At 55.0% G+C, this 22535-nt stretch overlaps 1 non-coding gene across 1 annotated transcript; it reads right to left on the reverse strand.

The window, feature by feature from the left end:
- Positions 1–19133: 19133 nt before the first annotated feature.
- Positions 19134–19206, reverse strand: trnam-cau (transfer RNA methionine (anticodon CAU)). Its single transcript has one exon. It is a non-coding gene; the product is annotated as a tRNA-Met (tRNA).
- Between the last annotated feature and the right edge of the window lie 3329 nt (positions 19207–22535).

Below are 22535 nucleotides of genomic sequence, written 5' to 3' on the forward strand. Positions count from 1 at the left end.
CGGTCTTTGTACATAGAGTCTCTTCGGACCCGGTCCATCTTTGATCTCCAAATGAATTGGAAGATGGCCCGGGTGACTGCGGCGGCACAGGTCCTGGGGATAGGCCAGACCTGTGCCACATATAGCAATACTGAGAGTACCTCACACCTGATGACCAGGTTTTTTCCCGCGATGGAGAGCGACCGTTGCCCCCATCTGCCTAGTTTCTGTCTCATCTTCCTGATCCGCTCCTCCCAGGTCTTGGCGCACGCCCCAGCCCCCCCGAACCAAATACCCAGCACCTTCAGGTGGTCAGTCCTGACGGTGAAGGGGATAGAGGATTGGTCGGCCCAGTTCCCGAAGAGCATGGCCTCGCTCTTGCCTCGGTTTACCTTGGCCCCCGAGGCCCGTTCGAACTGGTCGCAGATGCACACGAGTCTGTGCACGGACAGCGGATCCGAGCAGAAAACAGCGACGTCATCCATGTACAGGGAGGCCTTAACCTGCAGGCCCCCGCTGCCAGGAATAGTCACCCCCCTCAGGCTCGCATCCTTCCTGATGGATTCGGCAAATGGCTCTATGCAACACACAAACAAGGCGGGTGAGAGGGGGCATCCCTGCCTGACTCCAGATCTTACAGGGAAGCTATCTGATTCCCACCCATTGATTGAGACTGCACTGACAATGTTGGTGTAGAGCAGTCTGATCCAATTTCCGATTCCCTCCCCAAAGCCCATTTTGGAGAGGACATCCCTCATATATGTATGCGATATCCTGTCAAAGGCTTTCTCCTGGTCCAGGCTGATGAGGCAGGTGTCCACCCCCCTGTCCTGCACGTAGGCGATCGTATCCCTGAGGAGTGCGAGACTCTCAGAGATCTTCCTGCCCGGTACAGCACAGGTTTGGTCCGGGTGGATCACCGATCCCAGAGCAGACCTGACCCGGTTGGCGATGACCTTTGACAGGATTTTGTAGTCTGCATTTAACAGTGAGATCGGTCTCCAATTTCTAATTTCCTCCCTCTCCCCCTTCCGCTTGTAGACGAGGGTGATGATGCCTTTCCTCATGGATTCACTCATGGTACCTGCCCGGAGCATACTGACATACACCTCCAGCAGGTCCTGGCCGATCAAGTCCCAAAGAGCGGAATAAACCTCGACCGGTAAGCCGTCGCTTCCGGGAGTTTTATTCTTTTCGAAGGACTCGAGGGCCTTGGTCAGTTCATCCAGAGATAGCGGCTGGTCCAGCCTCTCTCATGTTCCGTCATCTAGGACCTCCGTGATAGAGGACAGGAACGACTGGGAGGCCGCGCTGTCGGTCGGCTTCGAGTCATACAGGCTGGCGTAGAAGGATTTGCTGATCCTCATGACGTCAGCCTGAGATGACGTTACCGAGCCATCTTCTTTCTTCAGGCTGCTGAGCACGGAGCTCTCTTTGTGCACCTTCTGGAAGAAGAAACGTGAGCACGTCTCGTCCTGCTCCACCGAGCGGACCCTGGACCGGAAGATTATCCTGGAGGCCTCCGAGGCAAAGAGCGAGGCTTGCTGGCCCTTCACCTCCTTGAGGTCCTCCGTGACATCCACCCCCATCGTCTGCAGCAGGAGCAGGTTCTGCATACTTTCCTGGAGCTGGGACAGTTTTCCCTGCCTCTCTCTCGCCTCCTGGACACCTTTGAGGATAAAGAACCTCTTGATGTTCCCTTTTACCGTTTCCCACCAGTCCGCTGGAGACTCAAAGAGGGGCTTCACGGTTCTCCAACCTGCGTAATCCCTCTTGAGCTCTTCGATGTTTCCCGGGGTCAACAGCTTAGTGTTCAGTTTCCACGTTCCCTTGCCCGCTCGCTGTTCGTCCTGTAGGTGACAGTCGGCCAGCAGGAGGCAGTGGTCAGAGAAGAACACCGGCTTGACGTCGGTGGATCTGACCGAGAGCGTTCGGGACACAAACAGGTAATCTATCCTTGAGCGGATAGACCCGTCTGCCCGTGACCAGGTGTATCTACGCTGCGCTCCGTCTGCAGGGGCGCTGAAGACGTCGTGCAGCTTGGCGTCTTTGACCGTTTCCATCAGGGCCCTGGACGTAGCGTCCGGTTTACTGTCCCCCCCGCCGGATCGTCCATCAGCATCAATGATGCAGTTGAAGTCTCCGGCCAGAATGACCGGCCTGGACGTAGCCAGCAGCAGTGGAAGCTGTTGCAGGACGGCCAACCGTTCACTCTTACCCACTGGGGCGTTTCTGTATTTGACGTCCACGACGAGGAGGCGCCCGCCCACCACCTCCTTAACCTCGGAGATGGTGAAGTTGCCTCCCCGCAACAGGATACCCAGGCCGGAGGCGCGGCTATCGTTGCCCCCCGACCACACTGACGGCCCGTGGGCCCACAAGCTCGACCATCTCCTGTAACTGCTGAGGTGCGGTATCCCGCACTCCTGCAGAAACAGGACATCGGCTTTGACGTTGGCCAGGAAGGCCAGCATTGAAACACATCGCGTAGCCGCTTTAATGCTACGCACATTTATGCTGGCAATTTTAAACCCCATTTTAACAGTTTGCGGGGTTACCAGTGTCCATTTTCTTCTGGTCTTGCTCCAGTGGGGTAGCTGCGTGCATCCCCGTGGTGACAGCAAACTGCTGGACCTTCCCAGGGCTGAGGTAGTTGTCCGGCTCCACGCTGGAGTCATTTCCCCGCTCTGGTGTCATCGTGTCAGACCCAGGGTCCGCATCGCCCCGTTCTCCATCTGACATCAGGGCTGTCACTGGGACGCTGCTCCCAGTTCCCTGGAGCTGTGGGCCGGTGGGTACCCCTTGGTTCTCACCGGGTAGGGGGAGGCCTTCACCCATCCCCTCAGAGGGATCGTCTTTTCCTTCTTGGGCGGTGTTGCCCTCCTTTCTCCCCACGGCGCTCTGCCTCTTCCTCCGGAGGCGACCCTTCTTGCGCCCGTCCTCACCCTCGGAGGAGCTGCCTGTATCCTCCTCTTGGAGGTGTCTCTTCCCCCTTCGCTTGGTGGCTTTGGGGCCCTCGAGAGGTTTCCTTTTCCTGTTTTTAACGATAATCCACTGCTCTGCCTCCTTTGATCCCTCCTCTTCCATTTCCTCCGTCTGTCTTGCAGGAGCTTGGGTCGGCTGCTCCATCTCCCCGCTGTCTGCTGCCTGCTCCTCTACAACCTTCCCTTCCTTCTGGGTGCCTCCAGGCACCGTTCCTTTGCTGATTCGCGGTACCTCGTTAGACTTTGTCGGTCCGCGGCTCGTGTTGCCACCTCCGGCCATCTGTGCGTAGGTGGCGGCTCCTCGTCTTGGGCAGGCCTTGTACATGTGGCCCGCCTCCCCGCACAGGTTGCAGCTCTTTTCCTCCCGACAGTCCTTTGTCAAGTGACCCTCCTGTTTGCAGTTCCTGCAGATGGTCACTTTGCAATCCACCGCCACGTGTCCCGACTTCCCGCAGGTTCGGCACACTTTGGGCTGCCCTGCATATGTCAGGTAGCCTCTGCTCCCTCCGATTGCGAAGCTCGAGGGTGGGTGGAGGATGTTCCCACTGTCATCGGCCCTCAGAGTTACCTTGACCTGCCTCTTACTGGTCCAGATCCCAAAGGGGTCGATCACATCGGTGGCTTCTCCCTCGACTTGGACGTACCTTCCCAGGAAGGTCAGGACATCAGCCGCTGGAACGTAGGGGTTGTACATATGGATTGTAACAACCCGGTTCCTCTGTGCAGGAAGCACACACAATGGCGTCGCCGACAAGATGGAGAACAGCGGCTCCCCTTCCTTCTCCTTGAAGACCTTCAGGAGCTGTTCGCACAGCTTCGCGCTTCTGAAGGTCACATCGAAGTAGCCTGCCCCAGGGAAATCCTGCAGGCAGTACACGTCTGCGGCTGCAAGGCCGCAACACTCCAGCAGAACTTTCTTCACAAACACCGTCCGATCCACCGGTCCCTCTGGAGGAACACAACATCCACGCAGTCAGTCAGCACTCACTTGAACGTGTCGCAAGTCTCCAATCAGTCAGACAGCGCTCTCGAGTGCTACCTCACACTTGTTGTGACTGCTGGCGCCGATCGGTTCGTTTGGATTCTGGAATCTCAGAGCGTCTCGCTGGCGATTCTTTCGGCGGCACCGTGTTTTCCAGAGTGTAAAGACAGTAGGGAAATCAGGAGGGTAAAAAGGGGACCTGAGATAGTTTTGGCAGATAGAGTTAAGGAAAATCCAAAGGGATTTTGCAAATACATTATAAGGACAAAAGGGTGACTAGGGAGAGAATAGGGCCCCTCGAGGATCAGCACAGCGGCCTTTGTGCCGAGCCGCAGGAGAGGCTGGGCCGATACTAAACGAGTATTTTGCATCAGTGTTTACTGTGGAAAAGGATAGAATGTAGGGAGAAGTATAGAATATAGGGAAATGGATGGTGACATCTTGAAAATTGTCCACATTGCAGAGGAGGAATGCTGGATGCCTTGAAGCGCGTACAAGTGGATCAATGCCCAGGACCTGATCAGGTCTGGGGGAAGCTAAGGAAGTGATTGCTGGGCCCCTTGCTGAGATATTTGTATGGGTGATATAAAATCATGAGGCGTATAGATCGGATAAAGAGAGAAAGTCTTTTCCCTGGGGTGCGGGAGACCAGCACTAGAGGGCAGAGGTTTAGGGTGAGAGGGAAAAGATATGAAAGAGAACTAAGGGGCACCTTTTTCACACAGAGGGTGGTACGTGTATGGAATGAGCTGCCAGAGGAAGTGGCGGAGGCGAGTACAATTGCAATATTTAAAAGGCATCTGGGTGGCTATATGAATAGGAAGGGTTTGGAGGGATATGGCCCGGGTGCCGGCAGGTACGACTAGATTGGGATGGGATATCTGGTCGGAAAGGTCCGACCGACGGGTCTCTTTCCGTGACGTACATCTCTATGACTCTATGACTCCTTTCAAGCAAAGTTTTCCCGCGAAGCGGCGCTCTAAACTGCTCGATGACAACTTACTATGTCAACGTCCGGACGAAGGAGTCTTCCATTCCTGTCGGAAAACTGCCTGTGGACTTCTCTTCGTTTCCTCTTCATGAAATCTGGCCTGCACGGGGTGTGCCACTTCCACAGTTGCACAAGTTGAATAGCAACGCATCCGAGCAGGTCAGCACTTAGGAAAGGCCCTACCGGTCAGACAGGGCTCGCGGGTGCTGCTTCAGACGAGTGGCGGTTGCTCTTTGCATCTCGGCCTGCTTGGCGTGTATCTGAAAGCAGCACTTTGCGGAACCTGACCGCAGGGCTGCAGCTCACGAGGATGAAGGAGAAGCCCTCTTTTTTCGTCTGGTAACAGCCCCAAGTGTTCTCTTTCTCCAAAATACACCTTCTTCTTCTTCTTCTTCTTCAGAGAAGTCTGCCTGTTGGTGTGCTGTGACGTCTGCAGTTGCAAACCACGAGCAGCAGGGAGCCCTCTGGAGGAACACAACTTTTTTTTTTATTTCAAAAATATACTTTATTCATAAATGATTTGATGGTCTGTACATTGGATCATGCCATACATATGTCCATATTTACAAACACAGATTCGACTTTATTCTTGTCCTTTACAATCCTGTGTATTTTTTCAATCTTGTATATATACATATATTTGGCTGAGGCATCAGCAGAGCCCAAAAAAAAACGTCTGAATGGGCCCCCTGTTCTTCTTTCGGCAGGCCGATCTTACACAGTGGTCTTTCCCCACCGCGCCTTGGCGGCAGCTGCTCCAAGCTTCAGCGCGTCCCTCAACACGTAGTCTTGGACCTTGGAATGTGCCAGTCTGCAACACTCGGTCGGGGTCAACTCCTTCAGCTGGAAGATCAACAGGTTTCGGACCGCCCAGAGAGCGTCCTTCACCGAGTTGATGATCCTCCAGGCGCAGTTAATGTTCGTCTCGGTGTGAGTCCCGGGGAACAGGCCGTAGAGCACGGAGTCCCGCGTCACGGCGCTGCTCGGGACGAACCTCGACAAGCACCACTGCATTCCTCTCCAGACTTCCTCTGCATAGGCACATTCCAGAAGGAGGTGTGTGACAGTCTCGTCCCCCCCGCAGCCACTTCGAGGGCAGCGTGCGGTGCGGCAGAGAGTCCGGGCGTGCATAAAGGATCTCACAGGCAGAGCCCTTCTCACCACCAGCCAAGCCACGTCTTGGTGCTTGTTGGAAAGTTCTGGCGATGAGGCATTCTGCCAAATGGCTTTGACAGTCTGCTCGGGGAACCGCTCGACAGGATCCGCCCTCTCCTTTTCCCGAAGGGTCTCAAGGACGCTACGTGCTGACCACTTCCTGATGGACTTGTGGTCAAAGGTGTTTTTCCTCATAAATTTCTCCACGAAGGACAGGTGATACGGAACGGTCCAACTACTCGGAGCGTTCCGCGGCAGCGAGGCCAGGCCCATCCTTCGCAACACCGGGGACAGGTAGAACCTCAGTACGTAGTGACACTTGGTGTTTGCGTACCGGGGATCCACGCACAGCTTGATGCAGCCACACACAAAGGTGGCCATCAGGGTGAGGGTGGCATTGGGCATGTTTTTTCCCCCATTGCATCGGTCTTTGTACATAGAGTCTCTTCGGACCCGGTCCATCTTTGATCTCCAAATGAATTGGAAGATGGCCCGGGTGACTGCGGCGGCACAGGTCCTGGGGATAGGCCAGACCTGTGCCACATATAGCAATACTGAGAGTACCTCACACCTGATGACCAGGTTTTTTCCCGCGATGGAGAGCGACCGTTGCCCCCATCTGCCTAGTTTCTGTCTCATCTTCCTGATCCGCTCCTCCCAGGTCTTGGCGCACGCCCCAGCCCCCCCGAACCAAATACCCAGCACCTTCAGGTGGTCAGTCCTGACGGTGAAGGGGATAGAGGATTGGTCGGCCCAGTTCCCGAAGAGCATGGCCTCGCTCTTGCCTCGGTTTACCTTGGCCCCCGAGGCCCGTTCGAACTGGTCGCAGATGCACACGAGTCTGTGCACGGACAGCGGATCCGAGCAGAAAACAGCGACGTCATCCATGTACAGGGAGGCCTTAACCTGCAGGCCCCCGCTGCCAGGAATAGTCACCCCCCTCAGGCTCGCATCCTTCCTGATGGATTCGGCAAATGGCTCTATGCAACACACAAACAAGGCGGGTGAGAGGGGGCATCCCTGCCTGACTCCAGATCTTACAGGGAAGCTATCTGATTCCCACCCATTGATTGAGACTGCACTGACAATGTTGGTGTAGAGCAGTCTGATCCAATTTCCGATTCCCTCCCCAAAGCCCATTTTGGAGAGGACATCCCTCATATATGTATGCGATATCCTGTCAAAGGCTTTCTCCTGGTCCAGGCTGATGAGGCAGGTGTCCACCCCCCTGTCCTGCACGTAGGCGATCGTATCCCTGAGGAGTGCGAGACTCTCAGAGATCTTCCTGCCCGGTACAGCACAGGTTTGGTCCGGGTGGATCACCGATCCCAGAGCAGACCTGACCCGGTTGGCGATGACCTTTGACAGGATTTTGTAGTCTGCATTTAACAGTGAGATCGGTCTCCAATTTCTAATTTCCTCCCTCTCCCCCTTCCGCTTGTAGACGAGGGTGATGATGCCTTTCCTCATGGATTCACTCATGGTACCTGCCCGGAGCATACTGACATACACCTCCAGCAGGTCCTGGCCGATCAAGTCCCAAAGAGCGGAATAAACCTCGACCGGTAAGCCGTCGCTTCCGGGAGTTTTATTCTTTTCGAAGGACTCGAGGGCCTTGGTCAGTTCATCCAGAGATAGCGGCTGGTCCAGCCTCTCTCATGTTCCGTCATCTAGGACCTCCGTGATAGAGGACAGGAACGACTGGGAGGCCGCGCTGTCGGTCGGCTTCGAGTCATACAGGCTGGCGTAGAAGGATTTGCTGATCCTCATGACGTCAGCCTGAGATGACGTTACCGAGCCATCTTCTTTCTTCAGGCTGCTGAGCACGGAGCTCTCTTTGTGCACCTTCTGGAAGAAGAAACGTGAGCACGTCTCGTCCTGCTCCACCGAGCGGACCCTGGACCGGAAGATTATCCTGGAGGCCTCCGAGGCAAAGAGCGAGGCTTGCTGGCCCTTCACCTCCTTGAGGTCCTCCGTGACATCCACCCCCATCGTCTGCAGCAGGAGCAGGTTCTGCATACTTTCCTGGAGCTGGGACAGTTTTCCCTGCCTCTCTCTCGCCTCCTGGACACCTTTGAGGATAAAGAACCTCTTGATGTTCCCTTTTACCGTTTCCCACCAGTCCGCTGGAGACTCAAAGAGGGGCTTCACGGTTCTCCAACCTGCGTAATCCCTCTTGAGCTCTTCGATGTTTCCCGGGGTCAACAGCTTAGTGTTCAGTTTCCACGTTCCCTTGCCCGCCCGCTGTTCGTCCTGTAGGTGACAGTCGGCCAGCAGGAGGCAGTGGTCAGAGAAGAACACCGGCTTGACGTCGGTGGATCTGACCGAGAGCGTTCGGGACACAAACAGGTAATCTATCCTTGAGCGGATAGACCCGTCTGCCCGTGACCAGGTGTATCTACGCTGCGCTCCGTCTGCAGGGGCGCTGAAGACGTCGTGCAGCTTGGCGTCTTTGACCGTTTCCATCAGGGCCCTGGACGTAGCGTCCGGTTTACTGTCCCCCCCGCCGGATCGTCCATCAGCATCAATGATGCAGTTGAAGTCTCCGGCCAGAATGACCGGCCTGGACGTAGCCAGCAGCAGTGGAAGCTGTTGCAGGACGGCCAACCGTTCACTCTTACCCACTGGGGCGTTTCTGTATTTGACGTCCACGACGAGGAGGCGCCCGCCCACCACCTCCTTAACCTCGGAGATGGTGAAGTTGCCTCCCCGCAACAGGATACCCAGGCCGGAGGCGCGGCTATCGTTGCCCCCCGACCACACTGACGGCCCGTGGGCCCACAAGCTCGACCATCTCCTGTAACTGCTGAGGTGCGGTATCCCGCACTCCTGCAGAAACAGGACATCGGCTTTGACGTTGGCCAGGAAGGCCAGCATTGAAACACATCGCGTAGCCGCTTTAATGCTACGCACATTTATGCTGGCAATTTTAAACCCCATTTTAACAGTTTGCGGGGTTACCAGTGTCCATTTTCTTCTGGTCTTGCTCCAGTGGGGTAGCTGCGTGCATCCCCGTGGTGACAGCAAACTGCTGGACCTTCCCAGGGCTGAGGTAGTTGTCCGGCTCCACGCTGGAGTCATTTCCCCGCTCTGGTGTCATCGTGTCAGACCCAGGGTCCGCATCGCCCCGTTCTCCATCTGACATCAGGGCTGTCACTGGGACGCTGCTCCCAGTTCCCTGGAGCTGTGGGCCGGTGGGTACCCCTTGGTTCTCACCGGGTAGGGGGAGGCCTTCACCCATCCCCTCAGAGGGATCGTCTTTTCCTTCTTGGGCGGTGTTGCCCTCCTTTCTCCCCACGGCGCTCTGCCTCTTCCTCCGGAGGCGACCCTTCTTGCGCCCGTCCTCACCCTCGGAGGAGCTGCCTGTATCCTCCTCTTGGAGGTGTCTCTTCCCCCTTCGCTTGGTGGCTTTGGGGCCCTCGAGAGGTTTCCTTTTCCTGTTTTTAACGATAATCCACTGCTCTGCCTCCTTTGATCCCTCCTCTTCCATTTCCTCCGTCTGTCTTGCAGGAGCTTGGGTCGGCTGCTCCATCTCCCCGCTGTCTGCTGCCTGCTCCTCTACAACCTTCCCTTCCTTCTGGGTGCCTCCAGGCACCGTTCCTTTGCTGATTCGCGGTACCTCGTTAGACTTTGTCGGTCCGCGGCTCGTGTTGCCACCTCCGGCCATCTGTGCGTAGGTGGCGGCTCCTCGTCTTGGGCAGGCCTTGTACATGTGGCCCGCCTCCCCGCACAGGTTGCAGCTCTTTTCCTCCCGACAGTCCTTTGTCAAGTGACCCTCCTGTTTGCAGTTCCTGCAGATGGTCACTTTGCAATCCACCGCCACGTGTCCCGACTTCCCGCAGGTTCGGCACACTTTGGGCTGCCCTGCATATGTCAGGTAGCCTCTGCTCCCTCCGATTGCGAAGCTCGAGGGTGGGTGGAGGATGTTCCCACTGTCATCGGCCCTCAGAGTTACCTTGACCTGCCTCTTACTGGTCCAGATCCCAAAGGGGTCGATCACATCGGTGGCTTCTCCCTCGACTTGGACGTACCTTCCCAGGAAGGTCAGGACATCAGCCGCTGGAACGTAGGGGTTGTACATATGGATTGTAACAACCCGGTTCCTCTGTGCAGGAAGCACACACAATGGCGTCGCCGACAAGATGGAGAACAGCGGCTCCCCTTCCTTCTCCTTGAAGACCTTCAGGAGCTGTTCGCACAGCTTCGCGCTTCTGAAGGTCACATCGAAGTAGCCTGCCCCAGGGAAATCCTGCAGGCAGTACACGTCTGCGGCTGCAAGGCCGCAACACTCCAGCAGAACTTTCTTCACAAACACCGTCCGATCCACCGGTCCCTCTGGAGGAACACAACATCCACGCAGTCAGTCAGCACTCACTTGAACGTGTCGCAAGTCTCCAATCAGTCAGACAGCGCTCTCGAGTGCTACCTCACACTTGTTGTGACTGCTGGCGCCGATCGGTTCGTTTGGATTCTGGAATCTCAGAGCGTCTCGCTGGCGATTCTTTCGGCGGCACCGTGTTTTCCAGAGTGTAAAGACAGTAGGGAAATCAGGAGGGTAAAAAGGGGACCTGAGATAGTTTTGGCAGATAGAGTTAAGGAAAATCCAAAGGGATTTTGCAAATACATTATAAGGACAAAAGGGTGACTAGGGAGAGAATAGGGCCCCTCGAGGATCAGCACAGCGGCCTTTGTGCCGAGCCGCAGGAGAGGCTGGGCCGATACTAAACGAGTATTTTGCATCAGTGTTTACTGTGGAAAAGGATAGAATGTAGGGAGAAGTATAGAATATAGGGAAATGGATGGTGACATCTTGAAAATTGTCCACATTGCAGAGGAGGAATGCTGGATGCCTTGAAGCGCGTACAAGTGGATCAATGCCCAGGACCTGATCAGGTCTGGGGGAAGCTAAGGAAGTGATTGCTGGGCCCCTTGCTGAGATATTTGTATGGGTGATATAAAATCATGAGGCGTATAGATCGGATAAAGAGAGAAAGTCTTTTCCCTGGGGTGCGGGAGACCAGCACTAGAGGGCAGAGGTTTAGGGTGAGAGGGAAAAGATATGAAAGAGAACTAAGGGGCACCTTTTTCACACAGAGGGTGGTACGTGTATGGAATGAGCTGCCAGAGGAAGTGGCGGAGGCGAGTACAATTGCAATATTTAAAAGGCATCTGGGTGGCTATATGAATAGGAAGGGTTTGGAGGGATATGGCCCGGGTGCCGGCAGGTACGACTAGATTGGGATGGGATATCTGGTCGGAAAGGTCCGACCGACGGGTCTCTTTCCGTGACGTACATCTCTATGACTCTATGACTCCTTTCAAGCAAAGTTTTCCCGCGAAGCGGCGCTCTAAACTGCTCGATGACAACTTACTATGTCAACGTCCGGACGAAGGAGTCTTCCATTCCTGTCGGAAAACTGCCTGTGGACTTCTCTTCGTTTCCTCTTCATGAAATCTGGCCTGCACGGGGTGTGCCACTTCCACAGTTGCACAAGTTGAACAGCAACGCATCCGAGCAGGTCAGCACATAGGAAAGGCCCTACCGGTCAGACAGGGCTCGCGGGTGCTGCTTCAGACGAGTGGCGGTTGCTCTTTGCATCTCGGCCTGCTTGGCGTGTATCTGAAAGCAGCACTTTGCGGAACCTGACCGCAGGGCTGCAGCTCACGAGGATGAAGGAGAAGCCCTCTTTTTTCGTCTGGTAACAGCGCCAAGTGTTCTCTTTCTCCAAAATACACCTTCTTCTTCTTCTTCTTCTTCAGAGAAGTCTGCCTGTTGGTGTGCTGTGACGTCTGCAGTTGCAAACCACGAGCAGCAGGGAGCCCTCTGGAGGAACACAACTTTTTTTTATTTCAAAAATATACTTTATTCATAAATGATTTGATGGTCTGTACATTGGATCATGCCATACATATGTCCATATTTACAAACACAGATTCGACTTTATTCTTGTCCTTTACAATCCTGTGTATTTTTTCAATCTTGTATATATACATATATTTGGCTGAGGCATCAGCAGAGCCCAAAAAAAAACGTCTGAATGGGCCCCCTGTTCTTCTTTCGGCAGGCCGATCTTACACAGTGGTCTTTCCCCACCGCGCCTTGGCGGCAGCTGCTCCAAGCTTCAGCGCGTCCCTCAACACGTAGTCTTGGACCTTGGAATGTGCCAGTCTGCAACACTCGGTCGGGGTCAACTCCTTCAGCTGGAAGATCAACAGGTTTCGGACCGCCCAGAGAGCGTCCTTCACCGAGTTGATGATCCTCCAGGCGCAGTTAATGTTCGTCTCGGTGTGAGTCCCGGGGAACAGGCCGTAGAGCACGGAGTCCCGCGTCACGGCGCTGCTCGGGACGAACCTCGACAAGCACCACTGCATTCCTCTCCAGACTTCCTCTGCATAGGCACATTCCAGAAGGAGGTGTGTGACAGTCTCGTCCCCCCCGCAGCCACTTCGAGGGCAGCGTGCGGTGCGGCAGAGAGTCCGGGCGTGCATAAAGGATCTCACAGGCAGAGCCCTTCTCACCACCAGCCAAGCCACGTCTTGGTGCTTGTTGGAAAGTTCTGGCGATGAGGCATTCTGCCAAATGGCTTTGACAGTCTGCTCGGGGAACCGCTCGACAGGATCCGCCCTCTCCTTTTCCCGAAGGGTCTCAAGGACGCTACGTGCTGACCACTTCCTGATGGACTTGTGGTCAAAGGTGTTTTTCCTCATAAATTTCTCCACGAAGGACAGGTGATACGGAACGGTCCAACTACTCGGAGCGTTCCGCGGCAGCGAGGCCAGGCCCATCCTTCGCAACACCGGGGACAGGTAGAACCTCAGTACGTAGTGACACTTGGTGTTTGCGTACCGGGGATCCACGCACAGCTTGATGCAGCCACACACAAAGGTGGCCATCAGGGTGAGGGTGGCATTGGGCATGTTTTTTCCCCCATTGCATCGGTCTTTGTACATAGAGTCTCTTCGGACCCGGTCCATCTTTGATCTCCAAATGAATTGGAAGATGGCCCGGGTGACTGCGGCGGCACAGGTCCTGGGGATAGGCCAGACCTGTGCCACATATAGCAATACTGAGAGTACCTCACACCTGATGACCAGGTTTTTTCCCGCGATGGAGAGCGACCGTTGCCCCCATCTGCCTAGTTTCTGTCTCATCTTCCTGATCCGCTCCTCCCAGGTCTTGGCGCACGCCCCAGCCCCCCCGAACCAAATACCCAGCACCTTCAGGTGGTCAGTCCTGACGGTGAAGGGGATAGAGGATTGGTCGGCCCAGTTCCCGAAGAGCATGGCCTCGCTCTTGCCTCGGTTTACCTTGGCCCCCGAGGCCCGTTCGAACTGGTCGCAGATGCACACGAGTCTGTGCACGGACAGCGGATCCGAGCAGAAAACAGCGACGTCATCCATGTACAGGGAGGCCTTAACCTGCAGGCCCCCGCTGCCAGGAATAGTCACCCCCCTCAGGCTCGCATCCTTCCTGATGGATTCGGCAAATGGCTCTATGCAACACACAAACAAGGCGGGTGAGAGGGGGCATCCCTGCCTGACTCCAGATCTTACAGGGAAGCTATCTGATTCCCACCCATTGATTGAGACTGCACTGACAATGTTGGTGTAGAGCAGTCTGATCCAATTTCCGATTCCCTCCCCAAAGCCCATTTTGGAGAGGACATCCCTCATATATGTATGCGATATCCTGTCAAAGGCTTTCTCCTGGTCCAGGCTGATGAGGCAGGTGTCCACCCCCCTGTCCTGCACGTAGGCGATCGTATCCCTGAGGAGTGCGAGACTCTCAGAGATCTTCCTGCCCGGTACAGCACAGGTTTGGTCCGGGTGGATCACCGATCCCAGAGCAGACCTGACCCGGTTGGCGATGACCTTTGACAGGATTTTGTAGTCTGCATTTAACAGTGAGATCGGTCTCCAATTTCTAATTTCCTCCCTCTCCCCCTTCCGCTTGTAGACGAGGGTGATGATGCCTTTCCTCATGGATTCACTCATGGTACCTGCCCGGAGCATACTGACATACACCTCCAGCAGGTCCTGGCCGATCAAGTCCCAAAGAGCGGAATAAACCTCGACCGGTAAGCCGTCGCTTCCGGGAGTTTTATTCTTTTCGAAGGACTCGAGGGCCTTGGTCAGTTCATCCAGAGATAGCGGCTGGTCCAGCCTCTCTCGTGTTCCGTCATCTAGGACCTCCGTGATAGAGGACAGGAACGACTGGGAGGCCGCGCTGTCGGTCGGCTTCGAGTCATACAGGCTGGCGTAGAAGGATTTGCTGATCCTCATGACGTCAGCCTGAGATGACGTTACCGAGCCATCTTCTTTCTTCAGGCTGCTGAGCACGGAGCTCTCTTTGTGCACCTTCTGGAAGAAGAAACGTGAGCACGTCTCGTCCTGCTCCACCGAGCGGACCCTGGACCGGAAGATTATCCTGGAGGCCTCCGAGGCAAAGAGCGAGGCTTGCTGGCCCTTCACCTCCTTGAGGTCCTCCGTGACATCCACCCCCATCGTCTGCAGCAGGAGCAGGTTCTGCATACTTTCCTGGAGCTGGGACAGTTTTCCCTGCCTCTCTCTCGCCTCCTGGACACCTTTGAGGATAAAGAACCTCTTGATGTTCCCTTTTACCGTTTCCCACCAGTCCGCTGGAGACTCAAAGAGGGGCTTCACGGTTCTCCAACCTGCGTAATCCCTCTTGAGCTCTTCGATGTTTCCCGGGGTCAACAGCTTAGTGTTCAGTTTCCACGTTCCCTTGCCCGCCCGCTGTTCGTCCTGTAGGTGACAGTCGGCCAGCAGGAGGCAGTGGTCAGAGAAGAACACCGGCTTGACGTCGGTGGATCTGACCGAGAGCGTTCGGGACACAAACAGGTAATCTATCCTTGAGCGGATAGACCCGTCTGCCCGTGACCAGGTGTATCTACGCTGCGCTCCGTCTGCAGGGGCGCTGAAGACGTCGTGCAGCTTGGCGTCTTTGACCGTTTCCATCAGGGCCCTGGACGTAGCGTCCGGTTTACTGTCCCCCCCGCCGGATCGTCCATCAGCATCAATGATGCAGTTGAAGTCTCCGGCCAGAATGACCGGCCTGGACGTAGCCAGCAGCAGTGGAAGCTGTTGCAGGACGGCCAACCGTTCACTCTTACCCACTGGGGCGTTTCTGTATTTGACGTCCACGACGAGGAGGCGCCCGCCCACCACCTCCTTAACCTCGGAGATGGTGAAGTTGCCTCCCCGCAACAGGATACCCAGGCCGGAGGCGCGGCTATCGTTGCCCCCCGACCACACTGACGGCCCGTGGGCCCACAAGCTCGACCATCTCCTGTAACTGCTGAGGTGCGGTATCCCGCACTCCTGCAGAAACAGGACATCGGCTTTGACGTTGGCCAGGAAGGCCAGCGTTGAAACACATCGCGTAGCCGCTTTAATGCTACGCACATTTATGCTGGCAATTTTAAACCCCATTTTAACAGTTTGCGGGGTTACCAGTGTCCATTTTCTTCTGGTCTTGCTCCAGTGGGGTAGCTGCGTGCATCCCCGTGGTGACAGCAAACTGCTGGACCTTCCCAGGGCTGAGGTAGTTGTCCGGCTCCACGCTGGAGTCATTTCCCCGCTCTGGTGTCATCGTGTCAGACCCAGGGTCCGCATCGCCCCGTTCTCCATCTGACATCAGGGCTGTCACTGGGACGCTGCTCCCAGTTCCCTGGAGCTGTGGGCCGGTGGGTACCCCTTGGTTCTCACCGGGTAGGGGGAGGCCTTCACCCATCCCCTCAGAGGGATCGTCTTTTCCTTCTTGGGCGGTGTTGCCCTCCTTTCTCCCCACGGCGCTCTGCCTCTTCCTCCGGAGGCGACCCTTCTTGCGCCCGTCCTCACCCTCGGAGGAGCTGCCTGTATCCTCCTCTTGGAGGTGTCTCTTCCCCCTTCGCTTGGTGGCTTTGGGGCCCTCGAGAGGTTTCCTTTTCCTGTTTTTAACGATAATCCACTGCTCTGCCTCCTTTGATCCCTCCTCTTCCATTTCCTCCGTCTGTCTTGCAGGAGCTTGGGTCGGCTGCTCCATCTCCCCGCTGTCTGCTGCCTGCTCCTCTACAACCTTCCCTTCCTTCTGGGTGCCTCCAGGCACCGTTCCTTTGCTGATTCGCGGTACCTCGTTAGACTTTGTCGGTCCGCGGCTCGTGTTGCCACCTCCGGCCATCTGTGCGTAGGTGGCGGCTCCTCGTCTTGGGCAGGCCTTGTACATGTGGCCCGCCTCCCCGCACAGGTTGCAGCTCTTTTCCTCCCGACAGTCCTTTGTCAAGTGACCCTCCTGTTTGCAGTTCCTGCAGATGGTCACTTTGCAATCCACCGCCACGTGTCCCGACTTCCCGCAGGTTCGGCACACTTTGGGCTGCCCTGCATATGTCAGGTAGCCTCTGCTCCCTCCGATTGCGAAGCTCGAGGGTGGGTGGAGGATGTTCCCACTGTCATCGGCCCTCAGAGTTACCTTGACCTGCCTCTTACTGGTCCAGATCCCAAAGGGGTCGATCACATCGGTGGCTTCTCCCTCGACTTGGACGTACCTTCCCAGGAAGGTCAGGACATCAGCCGCTGGAACGTAGGGGTTGTACATATGGATTGTAACAACCCGGTTCCTCTGTGCAGGAAGCACACACAATGGCGTCGCCGACAAGATGGAGAACAGCGGCTCCCCTTCCTTCTCCTTGAAGACCTTCAGGAGCTGTTCGCACAGCTTCGCGCTTCTGAAGGTCACATCGAAGTAGCCTGCCCCAGGGAAATCCTGCAGGCAGTACACGTCTGCGGCTGCAAGGCCGCAACACTCCAGCAGAACTTTCTTCACAAACACCGTCCGATTCACCGGTCCCTCTGGAGGAACACAACATCCACGCAGTCAGTCAGCACTCACTTGAACGTGTCGCAAGTCTCCAATCAGTCAGACAGCGCTCTCGAGTGCTACCTCACACTTGTTGTGACTGCTGGCGCCGATCGGTTCGTTTGGATTCTGGAATCTCAGAGCGTCTCGCTGGCGATTCTTTCGGCGGCACCGTGTTTTCCAGAGTGTAAAGACAGTAGGGAAATCAGGAGGGTAAAAAGGGGACCTGAGATAGTTTTGGCAGATAGAGTTAAGGAAAATCCAAAGGGATTTTGCAAATACATTATAAGGACAAAAGGGTGACTAGGGAGAGAATAGGGCCCCTCGAGGATCAGCACAGCGGCCTTTGTGCCGAGCCGCAGGAGAGGCTGGGCCGATACTAAACGAGTATTTTGCATCAGTGTTTACTGTGGAAAAGGATAGAATGTAGGGAGAAGTATAGAATATAGGGAAATGGATGGTGACATCTTGAAAATTGTCCACATTGCAGAGGAGGAATGCTGGATGCCTTGAAGCGCGTACAAGTGGATCAATGCCCAGGACCTGATCAGGTCTGGGGGAAGCTAAGGAAGTGATTGCTGGGCCCCTTGCTGAGATATTTGTATGGGTGATATAAAATCATGAGGCGTATAGATCGGATAAAGAGAGAAAGTCTTTTCCCTGGGGTGCGGGAGACCAGCACTAGAGGGCAGAGGTTTAGGGTGAGAGGGAAAAGATATGAAAGAGAACTAAGGGGCACCTTTTTCACACAGAGGGTGGTACGTGTATGGAATGAGCTGCCAGAGGAAGTGGCGGAGGCGAGTACAATTGCAATATTTAAAAGGCATCTGGGTGGCTATATGAATAGGAAGGGTTTGGAGGGATATGGCCCGGGTGCCGGCAGGTACGACTAGATTGGGATGGGATATCTGGTCGGAAAGGTCCGACCGACGGGTCTCTTTCCGTGACGTACATCTCTATGACTCTATGACTCCTTTCAAGCAAAGTTTTCCCGCGAAGCGGCGCTCTAAACTGCTCGATGACAAGTTACTATGTCAACGTCCGGACGAAGGAGTCTTCCATTCCTGTCGGAAAACTGCCTGTGGACTTCTCTTCGTTTCCTCTTCATGAAATCTGGCCTGCACGGGGTGTGCCACTTCCACAGTTGCACAAGTTGAACAGCAACGCATCCGAGCAGGTCAGCACTTAGGAAAGGCCCTACCGGTCAGACAGGGCTCGCGGGTGCTGCTTCAGACGAGTGGCGGTTGCTCTTTGCATCTCGGCCTGCTTGGCGTGTATCTGAAAGCAGCACTTTGCGGAACCTGACCGCAGGGCTGCAGCTCACGAGGATGAAGGAGAAGCCCTCTTTTTTCGTCTGGTAACAGCCCCAAGTGTTCTCTTTCTCCAAAATACACCTTCTTCTTCTTCTTCTTCTTCAGAGAAGTCTGCCTGTTGGTGTGCTGTGACGTCTGCAGTTGCAAACCACGAGCAGCAGGGAGCCCTCTGGAGGAACACAACATCCACGCAGTCAGTCAGCACTCACTTGAACGTGTCGCAAGTCTCCAATCAGTCAGACAGCGCTCTCGAGTGCTACCTCACACTTGTTGTGACTGCTGGCGCCGATCGGTTCGTTTGGATTCTGGAATCTCAGAGCGTCTCGCTGGCGATTCTTTCGGCGGCACCGTGTTTTCCAGAAGACTTCGCGCACGTGCTGCTGCTGCTGCTGCTCGGATGTGTCGATAGTCGCGTCGCGTTGTTCGGTTGAATACAGCGTGCAATCTCGAGAGGAAATCACCTGCTGCTCTCAGCTCATCGTTCCGAAGCACCATGGGGGCTAAGCAAGTGCACGTCGTAGGGGAATTAGCTCAAATGGTAGAGCGCTCGCTTTGCATGCGAGAGGTAGTGGGATCGATGCTCACATTCTCCGCAGTGCTTTTCCTGGGGACACGCTTGAGACGCAAGCAGTGTGACCCTCGCGTGAACCCTGCGTGTGGCTCCAGTCTTTGCTGCTGCACAGATAGCACGATGGTGAGTTTACAAAATGCTGTGCAGAAAAAAAAGTTGAGCACGTGTCGCCCAGATGTTAAACCTTCCAGCGACGCGTTTGCTCTGGTGTGGTCAGTTCAAATCAGGCGTGAAGCCGTCCAAAGCAATTATTATTGCCCGCGGAGAGAAAGAAAACACGTCCGGTGACAAAGGCCACAGTCTTGCCTTCTCTGAGGATTGAACTCAGGACCTTCAGATTATGAGACTGACGCGCTGCCTACTGCGCTAAGAAGGCCAGCCGACAGGCGAGGCTCATACCGCGTGCCCAAATAGGCCGGTTTTCAAGGTGCCGCGAGCCACAGAGCAACCCTCGTCAGAAAGCTGCAGCTCCAGTGAGGCCAGGATATCGGCTTTCAATCCACAATCACGCACCTCGCCCGTTACATGCTGGGCTCTGGCCCGTGCAGAGACACGGCCCACTCGCGGTACCGCAAAGCCCGGCATGTCTTGCGCTTGGCAGGCAACATTCGGCAAAGCCTTTCACTTCTTTGTCTCGATGGCTCCGCTGCTGGAGAGCCACGTCACAGGGCACTAAGATCCTTTGCTCAGCACTCCATGCAGGCAAGAAGGGAGGTGCTTCCGTTTACCAAAGAGCCTAAGAAAATGAGGGTTTGCTTAAGGAAAAGAAGGAAGCACTTGTCAGGTATAGACAGGATGGATCGAGTGAATCCGTACAAGAGTGTAAAGACAGTAGGGAAATCAGGAGGGTAAAAAGGGGACCTGAGATAGCTTTGGCAGATAGAGTTAAGGAAAATCCAAAGGGTTTTTGCAAATACATTATAAGGACAAAAGGGTGACTAGGGAGAGAATAGGGCCCCTCGGGGATCAGCACAGCGGCCTTTGTGTCGAGCCGCAGGAGAGGCTGGGCCGATACTAAACGAGTATTTTGCATCAGTGTTTACTGTGGAAAAGGATAGAATGTAGGGAGAAGTATAGAATATAGGGAAATGGATGGTGACATCTTGAAAATTGTCCACATTGCAGAGGAGGAATGCTGGATGCCTTGAAGCGCGTACAAGTGGATCAATGCCCAGGACCTGATCAGGTCTGGGGGAAGCTAAGGAAGTGATTGCTGGGCCCCTTGCTGAGATATTTGTATGGTTGATATAAAATCATGAGGCGTATAGATCGGATAAAGAGAGAAAGTCTTTTCCCTGAGGTGCGGGAGACCAGCACTAGAGGGCAGAGGTTTAGGGTGAGAGGGAAAAGATATGAAAGAGAACTAAGGGGCACCTTTTTCACACAGAGGGTGGTACGTGTATGGAATGAGCTGCCAGAGGAAGTGGCGGAGGCGAGTGCAATTGCAATATTTAAAAGGCATCTGGGTGGCTATATGAATAGGAAGGGTTTGGAGGGATATGGCCCGGGTGCCGGCAGGTACGACTAGATTGGGATGGGATATCTGGTCGGAAAGGTCCGACCGAAGGGTCTCTTTCCGTGACGTACATCTCTATGACTCTATGACTCCTTTCAAGCAAAGTTTTCCCGCGAAGCGGCGCTCTAAACTGCTCGATGACAACTTACTATGTCAACGTCCGGACGAAGGAGTCTTCCATTCCTGTCGGAAAACTGCCTGTGGACTTCTCTTCGTTTCCTCTTCATGAAATCTGGCCTGCATGGGGTGTGCCACTTCCACAGTTGCACAAGTTGAACAGCAACGCATCCGAGCAGGTCAGCACTTAGGAAAGGCCCTACCGGTCAGACAGGGCTCGCGGGTGCTGCTTCAGACGAGTGGCGGTTGCTCTTTGCATCTCGGCCTGCTTGGCGTGTATCTGAAAGCAGCACTTTGCGGAACCTGACCGCAGGGCTGCAGCTCACGAGGATGAAGGAGAAGCCCTCTTTTTTCGTCTGGTAACAGCCCCAAGTGTTCTCTTTCTCCAAAATACACCTTCTTCTTCTTCTTCTTCTTCAGAGAAGTCTGCCTGTTGGTGTGCTGTGACGTCTGCAGTTGCAAACCACGAGCAGCAGGGAGCCCTCTGGAGGAACACAACTTTTTTTTTTTAATTTCAAAAATATACTTTATTCATAAAGGATTTGATGGTCTGTACATTGGATCATGCCATACATATGTCCATATTTACAAACACAGATTCGACTTTATTCTTGTCCTTTACAATCCTGTGCATTTTTTCAATCTTGTATATATACATATATTTGGCTGAGGCATCAGCAGAGCCCAAAAAAAAACGTCTGTATGGGCCCCCTGTTCTTCTTTCGGCAGGCCGATCTTACACGGTGGTCTTTCCCCACCGCGCCTTGGCGGCAGCTGCCCCAAGCTTCAGCGCGTCCCTCAACACGTAGTCTTGGACCTTGGAATGTGCCAGTCTGCAACACTCGGTCGGGGTCAACTCCTTCAGCTGGAAGATCAACAGGTTTCGGACCGCCCAGAGAGCGTCCTTCACCGAGTTGATGATCCTCCAGGCGCAGTTAATGTTCGTCTCGGTGTGAGTCCCGGGGAACAGGCCGTAGAGCACGGAGTCCCGCGTCACGGCGCTGCTCGGGACGAACCTCGACAAGCACCACTGCATTCCTCTCCAGACTTCCTCTGCATAGGCACATTCCAGAAGGAGGTGTGTGACAGTCTCGTCCCCCCCGCAGCCACTTCGAGGGCAGCGTGCGGTGCGGCAGAGAGTCCGGGCGTGCATAAAGGATCTCACAGGCAGAGCCCTTCTCACCACCAGCCAAGCCACGTCTTGGTGCTTGTTGGAAAGTTCTGGCGATGAGGCATTCTGCCAAATGGCTTTGACAGTCTGCTCAGGGAACCGCTCGACAGGATCCGCCCTCTCCTTTTCCCGAAGGGTCTCAAGGACGCTACGTGCTGACCACTTCCTGATGGACTTGTGGTCAAAGGTGTTTTTCCTCATAAATATCTCCACGAAGGACAGGTGATACGGAACGGTCCAACTACTCGGAGCGTTCCGCGGCAGCGAGGCCAGGCCCATCCTTCGCAACACCGGGGACAGGTAGAACCTCAGTACGTAGTGACACTTGGTGTTTGCGTACCGGGGATCCACGCACAGCTTGATGCAGCCACACACAAAGGTGGCCATCAGGGTGAGGGTGGCATTGGGCGTGTTTTTTCCCCCATTGCACCGGTCTTTGTACATTGAGTCTCTTCGGACCCGGTCCATCTTTGATCTCCAAATGAATTGGAAGATGGCCCGGGTGACTGCGGCGGCACAGGTCCTGGGGATAGGCCAGACCTGTGCCACATATAGCAATACTGAGAGTACCTCACACCTGATGACCAGGTTTTTTCCCGCGATGGAGAGCGACCGTTGCCCCCATCTGCCTAGTTTCTGTCTCATCTTCCTGATCCGCTCCTCCCAGGTCTTGGCGCACGCCCCAGCCCCCCCGAACCAAATACCCAGCACCTTCAGGTGGTCAGTCCTGACGGTGAAGGGGATAGAGGATTGGTCGGCCCAGTTCCCGAAGAGCATGGCCTCGCTCTTGCCTCGGTTTACCTTGGCCCCCGAGGCCCGTTCGAACTGGTCGCAGATGCACACGAGTCTGTGCACGGACAGCGGATCCGAGCAGAAAACAGCGACGTCATCCATGTACAGG

The sequence above is a fragment of the Chiloscyllium punctatum genome, chromosome 5, assembly GCF_047496795.1.
Source record: "Chiloscyllium punctatum isolate Juve2018m chromosome 5, sChiPun1.3, whole genome shotgun sequence".
Taxonomy (NCBI): domain Eukaryota; kingdom Metazoa; phylum Chordata; class Chondrichthyes; order Orectolobiformes; family Hemiscylliidae; genus Chiloscyllium; species Chiloscyllium punctatum.